Consider the following 17,862-nt stretch of genomic DNA (forward strand, 5'->3'; position numbering starts at 1 on the left):
TGAAGCTATGTTTCAAATTTATATGTTTCAGGTCGGATTCTCGTCCTTATGAAATAGTCAAACAGCCTCGCCATGCACCAGAAGAATATAAACCAAAGCAGGGGGAGATTGATCTTGGTACTACCTACAAATGGCATCTTAATTCTTGTAAAGTGCAGCGTGTGGCAATAGCTCGGCCTTTGGAGAGACAAGTTAAAAAAGGGAAGTTGGATACTGTCCCGACCTATAAAGGTAACTTGCCATTTCAAAAACTAAAGAGCCAAAAACCAAAAACTTAACTTCCAGCTTTGAGATCTAACATCAGATCATGATTTTGGTGTATTGCCAAACTTAAGTCTCTGTGGCTTAGGAAAAAACTTTTTTCTCTGTTGTCTAAATAGTATTGTATATGAGAAAAAAGCAGACTATTTGCTTGATGGAGAGTTAAGAGACCTGGATTCCTGTCCAAATTCAGCCACTTAATTAGTTTTCTCTATCTCAAACCATGAAAACAAAGGATACCACTGAACAAGCATTATGTCATATTTGTCACATTATGCCACATTTAGTCGGCACTGTTCCTTTCCTTCCATCCCAGCATGAGTTGAAACTTTACTGAGCATACTGGAGCCTTTGAGAAAGTCAAATAAAGAGCAACCCTCTTCTCCATTGAAGTTCTGAACCAAACGATAAAGCAAAAGAGTTAGCAGGTAGAGAACCAAAATACTCCCTTTATACTGACAAAGGCTGGAGTAGAGGGTGAAGCTTGCATCTGTTAGCAGATGGTCCCTGATACTGAACCTCAGAATACAATAGGTTTGTCCACCCAGTGAGACAGTGTTGGAGCACCACCTAGGCAACCTGCTCCTCCAAGACTTCCAGCATGGAATACCTTCTGCCTCCTGGCAACTGACTTGGAAGAGTAAGGACTGTACAACGTATGACCAGTTTCTTCCCAAAAATCAATCTGATTATATAATAGTCTGTTGCTTTTTGGCAGGGGGTGGGGTCCTTTAGTTTTAAACAATAGGCTCTCTTGTTAGTTCATATTTTTTCTGTATTTTTTTTGTTGTTAATAATGTAATTGCATATTTAGGCTTAAAGCCTTTTCACTAGTTATGTGATATAACTGAATGGGTATGTCCTAATATAAAACCCTTTTGTACGAGTGATGCCATCCACGATAAAAGTCATGATTTATACGTTAAACCGGTAATAACAGAATACATACTTTTTCTTTAAATGTCACTCTTACCAGTTTAATGGGTCACTAAAGTATATGGTATCAGTATGCTGTGATCTATATGTCAGCCCAGGAAGGAGATCCGTACAAAGAACACATTTTTAAGACAATGCACATGGTGAACAAATATATTGTTATAATCTAATATAGCATATAGTAATTGCTAAGATATGTATTTATTGGTATGCAGAGGAGATAGTGTATTGTGTAATAATTTGACATAAAAGATAATTGGTGAACCATCTGTACTAGGTCTTTTAAACAACCATAGTAAGATTTTCTTTTCTTTTTTTTTCCCCACAAAGTCTTTTTAAAAATACAATAGTGATATTCCTTGATGCTGTGACTATTTACATATGAGACACACACATACACAGTAACACTAGTTCTGGCTTCTCATTACCTGGGTTTCCTATAGATTCCTGTACGTCCACTCCCGTAATACAGTGTTGAGGATTCCTGGGTTCCTTCTAGCCTTCTCTCTCCTCATCTTCCCTAGTGAGGAAAAGTGATTCTTGTATTTCCAGGTTTTCAGGCATGAGACAACAAATACTAAGGGCTGAGGGAATAATTCGTCGTTCTGCGTGATGATTGTACTGCAGGCTTTGTACATACCTACTGCAGGACAGGTCCATAGCTGAAGAGAAATCACAATGGGAAGAGACTCTCTCTCACTGTCACCTAAGAATTAGGGAACAGAGCAAAGGCAGAAATGGGGTATGATTAAAAACAAGAACGAAAAACTCTATAAGATGGTGAGAAGGGTGACATCTAGATTCTGGAGATGTGGTTCTGTGAAACTGGTGGCTCTTAGACAAACATACCTGCCCCTAGCAGCCTTGCTTTAGAAAGTCATTCAGATTAAAATGTAGATAATGAAAATAGGTCAGTATTTGATTTGATACTTTTTAGGGATGACTCTTCTGTGTGCTGGGCACTATAAGGAATAGAGATCTGAATTGAGCATCGTTGTTGACATTTAGAAACTTTATAGTTGAGTTGAGAAAAAAAGAGCAGTAATAGCCTGAAGAATTAAATAGTCAAAGAGAAATCAAAATATGAGGTATCACAAGAAGAGGCAAATAATTCACTAGAAAATTAACGGAACAATTAGGACTTCAAACAGACTAAGCAAGATATCACTCCAGGCTAGTCTGGGAATGCGTCACAGACTAGTAAGTATTGATATATAGAAAGAGGAGGGGGCTTCCCTGGTGGCGCAGTGGTTGGGAGTCCGCCTGCCGGTGCAGGGTACGCGGGTTCGTGCCCCGGTCCGGGGGGATCCCGCGTGCCGCGGAGCGGCTGGGCCCGTGAGCCATGGCGGCTGAGCCTGAGCGTCCGGAGCCTGTGCTCTGCAGCGGGGGAGGCCATAGCAGTGGGAGGCCCGCGTACCGCAAAAAAAAAAAAAAAAAAAAAAGAAAGAGGAGGGATATCCAAAAAGCTAGGATGAGGTGAGCAAAAAAATCATAAAGCCAGAAAGATAAGAGGGTTGTTCAGTAAACATGGTGGGAACCAGAGAATTTCAGGATCTGAGAGATTGGTGTATAGTTCCAAAAATGTAGGTTGAGATCAGATTGTGAAGTCTTGGTTGTCAGACTGAGGCGCTTAACGTTTTTCTAGTAGCCAGTAAAAATTTTTCAGTTCTGCTACCAGATAGGACATAGCAGATGGCAGAAAGCCATTACTTCCACTGAAACAGCTTAAAAACATACATAAATTTTTAAAAATCTCTTTTTAATGGAAGCAAAGAACTAAAATTACAGAGACAGGGGAGCCCTTCCTAGATGAGCTGAGATGGCCAACTGTGTACTTCTCTGGGAGCATTTGTCAGGTCTAGGCCAAGGCTGAAGATTAGGGTAGCATCAGCAGTGGGACTCTCGTAGGGGAAGGGAAACCAGCGGAGCACCTGACATGTAGGCCAGTGTGACCAACCGGAATCTGTAAATACCCCTGATGTGTGGCTGGTTTTCCTTGCGGGATGTCTGCTGAGTCATTAGGGGGCATGGTAGGCTAGAGGACTGAACCTTCTAATCATCAAATCATGTTTAAAAGGAAGCTAACTAACAGAACATTGGTTTCCCAAGGGCAAAACCAATTTTCTATGGTAGAAAAAAATGTTTATGAGAGCTGAAAAAAAATCATGTTTTAAATTTTTAAACGAGATTTAGAAAATTTGTTACAGGAAATCAGGATTTTTGTTTTTAAATTTTATTTATTTATTTATGGCCGCACTGGGTCTTCTTTTCTGTGCGCGGGCTTCCTCTAGTTGCGGCGAGCGGGGGCCACTCTTCATCGCGGTGTGTGGGCCTCTCACTGTCGCGGCCTATGTTGTTGAGAAGCACAGGCTCCAGACGTGCAGGCTCAGTAGTTGTGGCTCATGGGCCCAGCTGCTCCGCGGCATGTGGGATCTTCCCAGACCAGGGCTCGAACCCTTGTCCCCTGCATTGGCAGACAGACTGTCAGCCACTGCACGACCAGGGAAGCCCCAGGAAATCAGGATTTTAAAACCCATTTTGTATTAATATTTTAACCAAGATTGTTCTTTAATATGCATTCTGAGAGTTGCATAATGTACATTCCCATCCGAACTCTTTTAATCCAAACATACTTTCTGGTAGCTTGTTGCCTCAATCTACTATCATTTGTACATGTGTTTATAATTATGGCAATTATAGGGTTATTCATATATGAGTTATTTATAAGTGCTTTAGGACTAATAGAACACCATTGAAAATGATACATGCATGATACATGCATTCTTTTCATTGAAAATGATACATGGATTCTTTTTTCAAGAAAACAGTATTTTTTTTCCTTAGATTTCAAGGCATCTGCATAGTGTACCCTGAGTCAAGTTTTGGTTGGCAGTGTCAAGATGGCTGCACTGCTCCTCGCTGTGTTCAAGTTAGAAAGAGGCATTGTGGTGTGACAAGTAAAGGCTCTGTGGCTTGGGAATCAAAGCAGCTGTGTTCAAGTTTCAATGACACCAGTTTCTACTTGTGCCATCCTAGGTAAGTGACTCTTGTCTTTGAGGCTCAGTGTCTTCATTTGTAAAAGAATTACGTGCTCTGCCTACCTCTCAGAAGTTTTGCTCTGAGCATCAGGTCATGTGATACAACATAATGCGTAAACTAAAAGTGCTAACCAAATGTCAGAGATTATTAATAAGTCACTCAGTCTCTTTCCGTACCTGTTTCTCTGTTTTCAAATTAGGAGAATTACCTACTCAATACTCACTTTCTGTCCTGTAGCAAGGACTGTAAAATAACCTAATCTGCTTCGAGCTTCCGAGTAGTATGATTTCTGAGACGAGACTTGCCCTCTAAAGCTTCACAAGCACCCTAGAAGTTGTTACAGAGAATGGAGAGCTTGGATGGGGGGGAATAATGTGTTTCGAATGACAGTACTTCCAAAAAGGGAAAAGCACTTGCGAGAGTAGTTTAAGGAATGACTGACAGCTCTGAAGAAAATTTTCACGGTTACCGCAGGTAATTATGCACCTAATTGCTGCTCCCAGAATCACGATGCAGAAGAAGAATCAGGCTTGGTATGGGCACAATTATGTCCTCCTCCTCCTCCAGTGTGAAGAGAAATGCCAAGAAGGGAAGGAGGGAAGGAATGGTGCCATTAAGTGAAGTAGAAAGAACAGACTGCAATTATAAATGCTGAGACTTTCCTAATGAATTAAACTCTTAGTGGGTGTTTTTTCTTTGATCAATGATGCATTATGGGATAATATGATTTATTTTATCTTTTTAGTCTTTAGTAGCTTTAGAACTGTTTCAAAATATATACTTAACTGAGAACAAGTCCATCAACATTTGGTTAAAATATTTTTCATTATGTGGAAGTAGTTTGTTTTTATTTACTTTCGTACTAATTAGGGAAAATTATGTTGACTTGATATATTAGTCATATTAATAGAGCATCATTAAATGAATTTTCATGAAATCATTTCTGCAACAGATCTTCTCTGGAAAAGATTAAAGAATAAAGTATTTTCCAGGTTAAGCTCTACATAATACACACACACACAAACACACACACAGAGTCACACAACATTTTAACAGCACTGGAAACTAGTAATATTATTATTTAACCATCTGCCAGATTTAGAATGAATTTCCACTAAGCCAAACTTGGATAAATCGGATGAAGGAAGGAGGGCATTTGGAGACAAAATTTCCACCCCCACCCCATCCCATCTCCATCCTGTCTCCCTGCATGTCGTTGTTGTGGAGAATGAGAGCACAGAATGAGACAGAAAGGCTTTGTAGTTTATAAACCCTGCAGGGACAACAACGCTAAGAGTGCACCCTGATGTAAACCGTGGACTTTGGGTGAATGATTATGCTGTGTTAATGTCAAGTCACCCATTGTGACACATGTACCCTCTGGTGCAGGCTATTAATAGTGGCAGGCTGTGCATCTGTGGGGGCAGGAGGTACAGGGTTACTCTCTGTACTCTCCACTCAATTTTGTTCTGAACCTAAAACTGCTCTAAAAAACAAAGAATATTAAAAAAACAAAGACTGCATGGCAGGAAGAAAGGAGGGGAGTGTTCACCAGTCAGAGGTTGGGAAGCCCGTACCCCAGCCCCTGAATACATCAGATTTAGACTTCCTTTCATACAAAACTATCTAAGGCCCTGTCTGAGAATCGCTGTGTGAGAGGAGTCTGGTAATATGAAGCGAAGAGGAGACCTCAGAACATTAATCAGAGAAGGGGAAGGTGAACCTTGTCATCATAAGTTAGCAAACTTCAAAAAGGCTGTTTAAAAAGAGTGCTGATAATGTACCTTTCAAAGGGTCACAGTGTCCAATAAAACATGAAGAAACGTCCATTTTGTTAAGGCTTTAGCTTTTCTTCTCTCTCCACTCATTGGTGTTTTACATGGATGGGTAGAGTTTCACCCCATGTCACAGACCTAGGACTTTCACCAATGTCGCCCCTCCCCATCCTCCCCTTCAACAGGGCACACAGTTTGATAGCTGCCAGGGCTATCTCTCCATCACCTCCAATGTCCCCATCAGTTCTTCTTTATTTGTAGCCATTATGGAACTATAATGACCAATGACACAGATTTGGAGCAACTGGAACACTCGTATGTCGTTAGTGGGAACAGCCACTTTGGAAAACAGTTTGCTAGTTTCTTATAAACATGCACATACCATGTAAGCCAGCAAATCCACTCCTTGGTATTTATCAAAGAAGAATGAAAACTTAGTTTTACATAAAAGCCTGTATGTGAATGTTTATAGAATTTTATTCATAATCACCCCACGCTGGAAACAACCCCTAGGTCTTTTAACTGGAAAAATGATACACCTCTATAGTATACCCATACCAAGCCAATTCAAGGAACAAACTATTGATTCACCCAATATCATGCATGAATCTTAAATGTCTTTTGGTCAGTGAAAGAAGCCTCAAAGGCCACATAATGTATGATCCCACTCGCATGAAACTCTGGAAAAGGTAAAATTATATGGACAGAAAATAAATAAATGCCAGGGGGTGGGGGGTGGAGAAATTATTGACCACCAAGAATCAAGATAAGGGAATCTGCGAGGTGATGGAACCGTTATGTAAGAAACTGTGCTGGTCGACAAACAACTCTGAATTTGTCAAAACTCTTAGAACTGTAAACCACAGAGGCAATTTGACTGCATGTAAAATTATAAAAACCATCACCAGGAGGTGGGGAGACTGCAAGGAGGAATGCAGACTGTGATAAATGAGGATGACTGTACTGCGAATGAATCGCATAACCAAACTGCAGGGGGTGGGAAGGAATGGGATGACCTAAGTCACTCTGGAAGTGGGTTCTCACTGGACACCATAAGGCAGTAGACAAAAAGAATACTATACAAATACTGTACTCTAGTTGGTAATTTCTTGTTTTGCTTTCACAGGGGTATGTGTTAGCAGCTCTGAAACTACATGTATAATAAGGTCAAACCAAGAAAATATATTGCAGATAATGAAAGCCAGGCTTCTCCCTGTCAGAGAAAGAAGTTGACAAACAAGAAAAAGGTATGGACTATAATAATGACCCTATGTGCTGGAATGGCATTCAAGGTTTCAGTATGAATGCATAGATACAGGAAAAAAAAATTGTGTGTGTGCGTGCACATGCACGCGTATTCAAGGATTAGTGTATACGCAGTCAACCTTTTAACCCTCCCAATGGCCAAAGCTAGACTGCTTTGAGCAACAAAATAATGATAGTGTTGGATTTCAACCCCTAAATATATATCTAGATACAGATATCTAGATATAGATATCTATAGATATCTATAACTATATCTAGATATATAGATATATATGCATCCCCTGGAGTCTATATGGATATACATAAAGTGCATAAATGGGGAAGAAGGGACAACTCTTCCCTTCCAAAGGATTCCAATTAGCAGAAGTAGAAGGAACGAAGAAAATAGAAGGTCACGATTAGAACAACTTCGTAATAATTGTTGTAGGCACAATCCACGGTGGATGCTAACATTAAGGGATAGTATTTTAAGAAGAAGCAGAATATTTGTACAGTGTCAAAGTATTGTCTCTAAAATAAGTATTTATTTATTACAAAGAGAAAAATAGTAACTTAATAGACAGGAAACTTGGCAGAAACTACCTGAACCAAGGATCAAGTCACTAGTAATAGGACTTATTGACATATTGTTCCCCCTGTTAGTATGTATTAAGAAGGGCAATAATGCATAACCTCACTCTAATCTTGAGAAAACACTAGATAACCCCAGATTGAGGGACATTCTACAAAACCTGTAGCCAGTGTCATGGTCAAAAGCGTCAAGATCATGAAAGACAAGAAGAAATTGAGGAAGCATCACAGATTGGAGGAGGCTAGAGAGGCAAGGCAACAAAACACAATGTGGGATCCTGGATTAGACCTTGGGCAGAATAAAGGACAATAGTGGAAAAATGGTAAAATCCCAAAATGTTGATATGTAAAAGCCAGAATATTTGGGATTTCATCACACTGTACATGAGAGAGGACCCAAGCCTTACATTAGTGTTTAGATTGTAAAATGTGGACTTTTTTCGGTGTCCTTGCGGAGTTACTAAAGATTACAAAGTATTTCAAACTGCCAAGAAAATAGAGGGGATTTCCTAGAAAAATTTATCTGAGTTGGAAATAAAGTTGTAACTTTTCCACTGTCCCGATAATGCTGTCCACTGCTTGTAACCTATGTAGGCTTTAGAGAAGGAAGGAAGGGAGGGAGGGAGGGAAGGAAGGGGAAAGAGGGAAAGAGTCAAGGAGAAAAGGAGGAAAGGACAGAAGGAAGGAAAGAAAGAAAAGGAAAGAAGGAAGTAGTACACTGTTGAGATCTCTGAGGTGTCCCATTACTTATCTTCTGTGTGGCTCAGCCTCATTAGGCTAACACAGTCTTACAAGTTACTGTAAAATGGTTGATTTTTGTCTTCATCAAGTGACCTTGGAAACTCCAAGGCCTGTAGCAAATGAAGGGGAATTTCAATTCCAGCACCATGAATGTTTTCTAGAAAGACTCACTGCTCATCTTGAAGCACTATACACTTGACCCTTGCACAATGTGGGAGTTGGGGCGCCACCCTTCCCCGCCATGGAAAATCCACGTATATGTGTAGTTGGCCCTCCGTATATTCAGTTCCTCCGTATCCGAGGTTCCACATCCACATATTCAACCAACCTTGGATAGTGCAGTATTTACTAGTCATAGAAATCTGTGTGTAAGCGGATGCAAGCAGTTCAAACCCACAACTGTATAAGAGAAGGAAGCTATTAAAAGCGGTTACTCACCAACCGCTGCTAAAAAGTGTCTGTGTGCAGACATCTCAAATCCATCCCTAACCTCCTCACAACAGCCAAAACTCAAGGTGGGTGAGCGCCTTCTGCTCCTGCTCTCCCAGCTACCACCCACTTCCGTACCTGCTTCAGGCTGCCCGTTTGGAACTTCTGGCCACTCTTTCCTGCCCTTGACATTCTTTTAGGTGTGATTCACATGAAGTAAATGACTGGGATGAGGCAGTGAGAGTGAATCTCTGTGTGATCCGCTCTGAATCCTGTAACCCACACCCCAAAGACAGCCCAGGGCACTGAGCCCAGCAGGGTTGCTCCTGGACTCGGAGAGGCAGCCAAGGGGACCATACCCAAGGCCACCACAACCTGAATGCAGATAAGTCACCTGCCTTTGTAAGGATGCCGCTGAATAATCAAAGTACATTTATTTCTGAATTCCTAGTCAGGATCATAAAAGAGAAACACTAACTCTTAGGTGATAGAAACAGTAGTAAAATACAGTACACAGGAAAGTCATTTGAATGATAACGAGACAAAAGGTACAACAGCAAATGAAAAATAGCAACTTTAAATACAAAGTGAAGCAGTTTAATAAGAGATGTTGTTAATAAGAAAAATGCATATCCCCTGTCTTTATTACATACTGTACAAAATAAAATATTGCACCTTTGAGTCATATAATAAATATATACAAAGAGTATTGTACAAATGATCTCTCTTTTAATTTAAAAAGCCTTCAACAATCAAGTGTGATTGCGATGAACAACTCACAGGCTGGTGTGACCTCGTCACGTTCCCGCCCCCATTCCCAACCACCAAACCCTCCACGTACAGTAGCGTCCATCCCAGTGTCAGTGAGGCTGCAGTTAACGAACAAGAGACCTGGTGCTCAGGATATGGCAGAGAGACTCAGCAAGCTTGTCCACAGACAAATCCAAAGCCAGAACGCACTGCTCACTTATGAGTGACTGCGGACTAGGGCCAGCACACCTGCTTCGGGTAACTTTGCTGCCGACAGGCTATAGGCAACATGTGCACAGGCAGCTGGGACCCCGAGTAAAGAAGTATGACCACTTATTTGGGGTTGTGTGCCATCTAAAGCCATAACTGGTAGAATGTTAAGGTAAGAGCCCCCTAACCAAATCAGCTTTAGAACTTACAATTAAATACTACTCCCAATGCCTTCAGCAGCAACATCTTCTCCAAACTTTACCTCCACCCTGATGCCATCACTAATGCCAGCATTGGCACGATCCAAACCCAAACCAATTCTGGCCTAACCCTAAGCCATAAAGCCAACTCTAGCCTTAACAATAACTTAACCTCCATTTTTCTCACCTGACCCAAGGCTAAAACTAAAATGAACCCTAAACTTATTCAACAAATCCTAACTCTAACTCCTCATCCTAACTGTACCTTCCAGCCTAACCCTAATTCACTTCGGATTTACTGAAAAATCGGTTCAAATTAAAACAATTATTTACTATAAACAGCTCTTTTCAGCTATCATGTTTCATTGTTAGATTACTTTCTCATAATTTTTCCAAAATAAAAATCCTTAGGAATTCTATCTTATGCATAAATTAGGTCTAACAAGGCTTTGATTTTTCTGTTTGTGTGCAAGAGAATAGTGCTGAGAAAAGTCTCATTCACAGCTCTTAAAAGAACGCTTTGAATATACTTCAAAATCAGTAGAAGAGGTTAACTTTCCCTCTCCTTTAATTTCCAAGATGCCGCATTTGGTCACAGATCCATTTCCGTAGTTGTGAAAATGGCAGCAATGTTTCCTCTGTGTTTTCTTCCCTAAGTTCTCTGAGAGCAAGGACAAGATGCCATTCCCCCAGGATGCCTGGATCAGTCAGGGTCACAAGCCTGTCCAGAGCGATTGTCTCCTTTTCACAGACTAAACGTAAGGGTCCATAAAAATGCCATTAGAGCCAACATCTTAACAACTACTGGCCAGAGCTTCTAAAATGTAAATGCCTTATAAGCCTGTTGCAACCCTACAACTGAGAGAAGTCATCAGTTGCCGTGTTTCTCAAGCCTTCAGGATGTCATACTCTGTAATAGTCTATAAACACAGACCTACTAGAGCATGGACTTGAGGATATGGAGATGAGGAAGGGTAAGCTGTGACGAAGTGAGAGAGTGACATGGACATGTATATACTACCAAATGTAGGGTGGATAGCTAGTGGGAAGCAGCCGCATGGCACAGGGAGATCAGCTCCGTGCTTTGTGACCACCTAGAGGGGTGGAATAGGGAGAGTGGGAGGGAGGGAGACACAAGAGGGAAGAGATAAGGGAACATATGTTTAAGTATAACTGATTCACTTTGTTGTAAAGCAGAAACTAACACACCATTGTAAAGCAATTATACTCCAATAAAGATGTTAAAAAAAAAAATCACAGGAAGAAGCAGCTCATGACAATGCACAGGTGATCTTGGTGATTTCCTGATTAGAAGGACATGACGAGGTCCCACGTGCAATGGTGTGCCTGCTACAGTATTTTATGTTAGTCCTGGAACATATCATTTAAAAGAGTTTCAATTAAAAACCGGCCATGAGGAAATGACAGTCCCAAATTTTAACAGTGGTGATTTTGCATCTTCTGATTGTAGACTCTAGAGGGTTTTTTTGTAAAGAAATACATGTTTTTGTGCCAGCTACATGGGGAAGAGAGCTTTTACATTTTGTTTCATCTTCACAGCGGCATTAGGACCCCCCTGCAAAGTTTTATCCTTCTTTCTTTTTTTCTTTTTTTTTTTTTTAATTTTATCCTTCTTGACATGACTGACAGCACCTTTGTTTGTAGAGGTCTAATGAACACAAATTAAGATGCTTTACAAACGTACAGTAGTGAGTTGTGTCTGTGCAGCCTCTTGCAAAAAAATACATATATATATATATCCATTTAACACATAGCACATTAGAGACCTAGTTTAAAAACATGCTTGATTTTATGAAAAGCGGGAAACTGAGATCACAGAGGGAAGCAAAGAAGCTAAGCTTGGGTTAGGGCCACTGCTTGGCACTGGAGTCAGAAGTGCCCTGGACTCACTTCTTAGCTGGGCCAAGTGGCTTCTTGATGCCCTCCGGGGACGTCACAGCCCTTCAGGCCACCTCTTCCTCCCAGTGCTGACAACAGCACTAGCTTCTGGGGTGTCATGAACCCCAGGGAAAACTTATCAAAGCTATAGACCTCTCCCTAGAAAACTATATATGATTCCATTTCCACATAACTTCAGGGCATTTACACACCTGCCCAATCCCATCCAAGGAAGCCTCGTCTGAGGGGCTGAAACTCCAAAGCAGAAAGAGGCTGTGGAGAGGCTCCCGGTGCTCGTTAGAAGGCCACCGACCACCCTACTCAGGCAACTATTTTTTTTCTCTAAAGAACTCTAAGTTGCATTCACATCAAAGCAGCTAATCTCCTGATGTCCCAAGATACCACATCCGTTCAGAACAGCCCTGTGGGCGAGACCCTGACAAGGTTGGCTCCATGCGGTCCGGTTTGCACAAGGCTTCGGGGTGGTCACGGTACCTGAGAGGGGTACGTACTATCACAGGAAGGCCCCAGGCAGTGCCGCCAGGAAGAGGGTTTCTTCCCCGGTTCGCGGCATCTCTCAGCCACCGTCTTGCAGCTCCTCGTGTGGACACAGTCCACCTTCCGAGACTGGAAGCTCTGACCACAGGCTGACGTACAGGGTCTCCAAGGGCCTGCGCGCCAACATGCGTCACAAGCCCCCGACGAGCAGTTCCTCCAAAAGGTGGGTCTGAAATGAGAAAAACAAACAAAAAAGTGGACAACAGGAGAAAGTGGGGTGTCACTTCTTGCTGGGATCAAGCCTTTTACTGTACTGTACTTTCCGTATAGCAAAGGCTTGACAATTCGGACCTTATTCAACAGGAAACTCATCTGCATTGCTCCTGGCTGACTAAGCAAAGTGGTGGAGGAATCACAACCTCAGTAGAGGCGAGCAAACCACGTGTTTCCATGAGCCTCCAGCACCACATCAAGGCACGCACCTCAAAAGACACAGTCTCCTGATGAGCTGGAGCAGATCGATTTAGGCAAGGAAGAGAAGAATGACACATTTGTTAACAAACTGTAAGCTCTGTTAAATAAGCACTTGAAATAGATTCTGGTATGAGTATGAATTTGTTTGTGAGCAATCTTCTCTGCTAAGAGGAGTGCTCTAGTTTACATTTAGGACACACTCTTAACTCGTGGTGAGAGCTAACAAAGACCTTTTGGGAAGAGGGGTCTACCTCTAGCCTCCTTCTCCTTTAAGACAGAACAGAAAGTAATGCCCTCTGTTTTGTTGTTGTCAACAAGGGTCCACTGTATGTGTATATTTATTTGACAACCATGTGCCAGAGAATTTTCCGAATACTTTACATAGATTGACTCCTTTAATCCTCACAACTACCCTACACAGTAGCTACTTAATTTTTTTAATTGAAGTATCATTGATTTACAATATTATATTAGCTTCAGGTGTACAATGTAGTGATTCAATATTTTTATACTTTATACTCCATTTAAAGTTATTATAAAATACTGGCTATATTCCCTGTGCTGTGCATTACATCCTTGTACCTTACTTATTTTATACCTACTGGTTGACACCTCTCAGTCTCTTAGCCCTGTCTTGCCCCTCCTCCATGACTTTCCCCCCACTGGTAACCACTAGTTTGTCTCTGAATCTATGAGTCTGTTTCTGTTAGAGTCATTTGTTTTATTTTTGAGATTCCACATATAAGTGACAGCATATGATATTTGTCTTTCTCTGTCTGACTTGCTTCCCTAAGCATATATACACTCCAGGTCTATCCATGTTGCTGCAAATGGCAAAATCTCATTTTTTATAGCTGAGTAATATTTCACTGTATATGTACCACATCTCCTTTATCCATTCATCTGTTGATGGTTACTTAGGTTGTTTCCATATCTTGGCTATTATAAATAATACTGCTCTGAAAATTGGGGTCCCTATATCTTTTTGAATTTATGTTTTCATTTTCTTCAGATTTATACCCAGGAGTGGAATTGCTATATCATCTGGTAGTTCTCTTGTTAGCTTGTTAAGGAGTCTCCATACTGTTTTCCATAGCGGCTGCACTAATTGACATTCCCACTCACAGTGTACAAGTGTTGGCTTTTCCCATCCTCAGCAACATTTATTACTTGTTGTCTTTTTGACAACAGATATTCTGACAGGTGTGAGGTGATACTTCATTCTGGTTTTGATCTGCATTTCCCTGATGATTAGTGATGTTCAGCATCTTTTCATGTGCCTGTTGAATGCCCTCTGATTTTTGAAAAGACATTTACCCTGGATGGTGAGCCACCTTAGTGCACCCACTTTGGGGTATCTGCTCTTGTTCCCTAAGGCAGGGCTCCTGGAACTGATGTATTTGTACCACATGAGAATGTCTCACCGTCCCCTAAGATGACTGGAAGAGGACCCTAACCTGAGCTAGTTCAATCACTGTCTTTCTCCCAGGAATCTGGAAGTTGCTGGAACAAGACATATAAACCTGAAGGCTGGAGTAGTGGTGGCCATACTCTGCCACATGGGCCAGAGAAGTACAGTAAAATAACATTCAGAAAGAACAAAGAGTGAAGCAGACACACACGGAGCTGCAGAGCTGAGAGGAGAAATAACTCCTCCTCATTTCTTGGTTACAGTCCTTCCTGAGGTGTCACGGCATTATCCCTTTGGATCGAGACATTTTTGTGTTCCTATAAAAGGCTCCCTATCAGTGCACATAATCCGTAAGGAGTGTTGAAACATCACTGGAAATGTAATTAGATGGAGAAAATTCTGATCACCTGAACTTCTCTAAGAGACTATTACACATAGTTGGAAGCAATAGTTTGATTAGCCAGTTAGGGGGAGACTCTATTAAAGGGTTTACTTAATACTGTCCCATCAAGCTGTTGATAAGACTTGTAAGAGGAAAAGGGATGAGGGTGTCCGCTTAACTGCAGGGTTTTTGTTTTCTCCAGTGGGTATGAACCTCAGGGGGGCGAGAAGTTGAGTTGCTTTGGACAAGAGGGCAGAGACTGAGTACTCTTCAGCCATCCCCTATGCAGAGATCAGCTTTTCTACTGAGAACAGTTGAAGAAATAGTCCAAGAATACTCAAAGAAAACGTTTGATAAGATGCCAAATTGTTCTATGTGAGAATGGTGGTCCTATCTTAATAAGATATTTCCCACCCTCTTTGTATAACTAATTCCAAGTTGACTTTTGTTGTTTCCAGCCTAAAGGACCTTAACTAATACAGCCTCTTTTTCTGCTTTGTTAGAAGACAGGGCCGGTGGGAAGTCAGAAGAAACTATGTAGCTTCCTAAACATGAAAGATGAGAGAGGCACAAGGAGCTAGAGACCAAGGCAGATGCTGAAACTCAGGAGGCTGGTCATTGAGGATGCAGCGAAAGAGTGCAAGGTCAGTCCAGCAGAGAGTGTCCCCTCCTTCCGGGCAGGGATGGGGATGGGGAGGCCGGAGCTAGGGGGACACAGTCTGGGCACCAACACTGTGCACACAATTGGAACTCGTGTTTTTCTGTGTAAAACATGAAAGTAGACATGGCAGCAGAAATCATAAGGTAACCCTGTTTCTACTAGTCTTTCTCAATTTCTCATGCCTATTCAGTCCAGCTCTGTTCCTACCTCAAATAACCCTTTTCATCATCAGCAAGATAGAACTACTGATTCTGTAGGGCAGTAGATTTCAAGTCTGGCTTACTATCAGAGGTATGTGGGCAGCTTTAACAAAATGTAGATTATGAAAGAATTAAAAACAAAAGAAAACATAAACAAACGAACAAAAGAGATATAGATTGCCAGGTTCCACTCCCTCTGAAAGATTCTTATTCATTAAGGGCCACTTGAGGCCCAAGAATCTTTCAAGACACTTCCCAGGGAATTCTGACTCATGGCAGAGGTTAGGAATTACCTCTTTGGGGAACAAACTCTCTAGGTCCTCCAGCACGTCCTCAGATCCCTGTGTTGTCTTCTTGCCATAATGTGGGCTAGTTTACCCTGATAATTCTCACTCCCTTTATAACTCTTTTCAGTGGAAGCCACACCTCCCAAACCCTTCCCAGGGCCAATAATAGAGGCTAGCAGATGGCCTGCTCACCACTGATTCTCTACCAGTGGCCACTAATAATGTTACTCCTTGTAACACACCCTCTAATATTTACTGAGGCCCTACTATGGCAACTGGGGGTCTCCAGCCAGCCCACTGCATTGTAAAGTGAGATCTAGTACCTCACCTACCTTCAGCGAGCCCACAGGAAGCATGCCCAGTCAGCAGAAGAGGTCTGTGGGGGAAAATGAGGCCAGAAAACTGCAAAAGAAACCCACAGAAGCTCTCTCAACTAACCTAGTCCTTCTTCCATAAACCACCAGATATTTGGGGAAAACTAACAGCATGAAAGAAAAGTACTAGGACACTAGTACTAAAAGCTGAACAGCCAACCCTGGAGGAAGCAGAAACCATAGAGAAAATGAAAGGCAACTTGACTCTTTTCCCCCTTCAGGGTCTAGGAATTTTTCTTCTATTACTTCTTTTATGTCTGCCCTTTCACTTCATTTCCATATCTCTTTCTCTAAAATCCCACTTAATCAGATATCCTCCTGATAGATCCTTCCGTGCCTTTTATCCTCTCTATTTCTTGCTTCTTGTGTTGGTTGGAAAGTTCATGGCATATCCAAGGGACTGAAAGAAGGACAGTGGCTGGAACACAAAGAGTGAGACAGAGTGAGGTCTCGAATGAGGCTGTGCAGGGAAGTAGGACTTGACCTTGCAATATTTTATAGGGCACATTGTGGATTTTAGTCAACCTTTTCTCTAAGAGCAAGTGAAGCCTCTAAAGTGATGTTAATCGAGCAGGGAGACGGGGTGTGGTGGTGGTATGATCAGATTTGCATTTTGGAAAAGATTACTCTGGCTGCAGTAGGGAGACTGGGTTGGAAAGGAGCATGGATGGATGAAGGGAGACCAGTTGGATGGCTTGGCCAAGGGTGATGGTGGTAAAGATGGAAAAAAGTGGATGGGTTGGAGAAAAAAATACAAAGAGCCAAAAGTAACCAGAAAAGCACAAATTACAATAAGATATATTTTTTCATCCATCAGATTGGCAAAATTTTTTAAATATTGAAAACCTATATAAAGTTGATTAAAAGGGGGACTCTCATATATTGTTGGTATAGACATTTTGATGGTAATTTAGTAGTATCCAAATGAGCATTACTGTCAATTCAAGTCCATATCTAAAATTTATCCCATAAGAATATTACCCTTTGTGCATAAAGATGTTCCGGGATGTTCACCGCAGCATTTGTTTGTAATAGGGAAACAACTGGAACAATCAAATGTCCATTAGCAATGGAGTGAGGTAATTCAAGTACAGCAATTCAAAAGAATAAAGTGACTCATGTACTCGGATGGGAAAAAGGTCTATAATGTATTGATAAGTAGAAAAAACAAGTTTCAGAAAAATATAGCCAGTATGTTGTAAAGAAAGCTCAAACCACGTAGGTGTTTGTAATATAAATATATCTTTGAGCGTGCAAAGTAAAACATCTGGGATGATACATATCAATCTGTGTGTGGTCTCCCATCTTCCGAACAAAATTGGAAACTGGGTTTTCTGTTGAGAATAAGGGCAGCTGTTCCAAACATTTTCCATTCGAGGAGAATGGTTCTGGCTGGAATTGTTTTGGGAATAGGAAATGCAGCTGACCCTACATTGTCAAACCGTACTGAAGGCTCAAAGTAGAAACAGAGCCAATTGTCAAGGTCATCTCATTTTCTC

At 41.4% G+C, this 17,862-nt stretch overlaps 1 long non-coding RNA gene across 6 annotated transcripts in view; it reads left to right on the forward strand.

The window, feature by feature from the left end:
• The window catches only part of LOC131765947 (uncharacterized), a 111,944-nt gene that overhangs the window by 6,352 nt on the left and 87,730 nt on the right, over positions 1–17,862 (forward strand). For 4 of the 6 annotated variants that reach the window (XR_010835446.1, XR_010835450.1, XR_010835449.1 and 1 more), the window contains exons 2-6: positions 32–231; positions 4,042–4,233; positions 7,138–7,258; positions 12,938–13,138; positions 15,345–15,485. This is a non-coding gene — a long non-coding RNA (uncharacterized lncRNA). Of the gene's footprint in view, positions 1–31; positions 232–4,041; positions 4,234–7,137; positions 7,259–12,937; positions 13,139–15,344; positions 15,486–17,398; positions 17,860–17,862 lie in introns of those variants that run through there. The other 2 variants (XR_010835451.1, XR_010835448.1) reach the window with 2 other exon arrangements.

The sequence above is a fragment of the Kogia breviceps genome, chromosome 11 (genome assembly GCF_026419965.1).
Source record: "Kogia breviceps isolate mKogBre1 chromosome 11, mKogBre1 haplotype 1, whole genome shotgun sequence".
Classification (NCBI taxonomy): Eukaryota; Metazoa; Chordata; class Mammalia; order Artiodactyla; family Physeteridae; genus Kogia; species Kogia breviceps.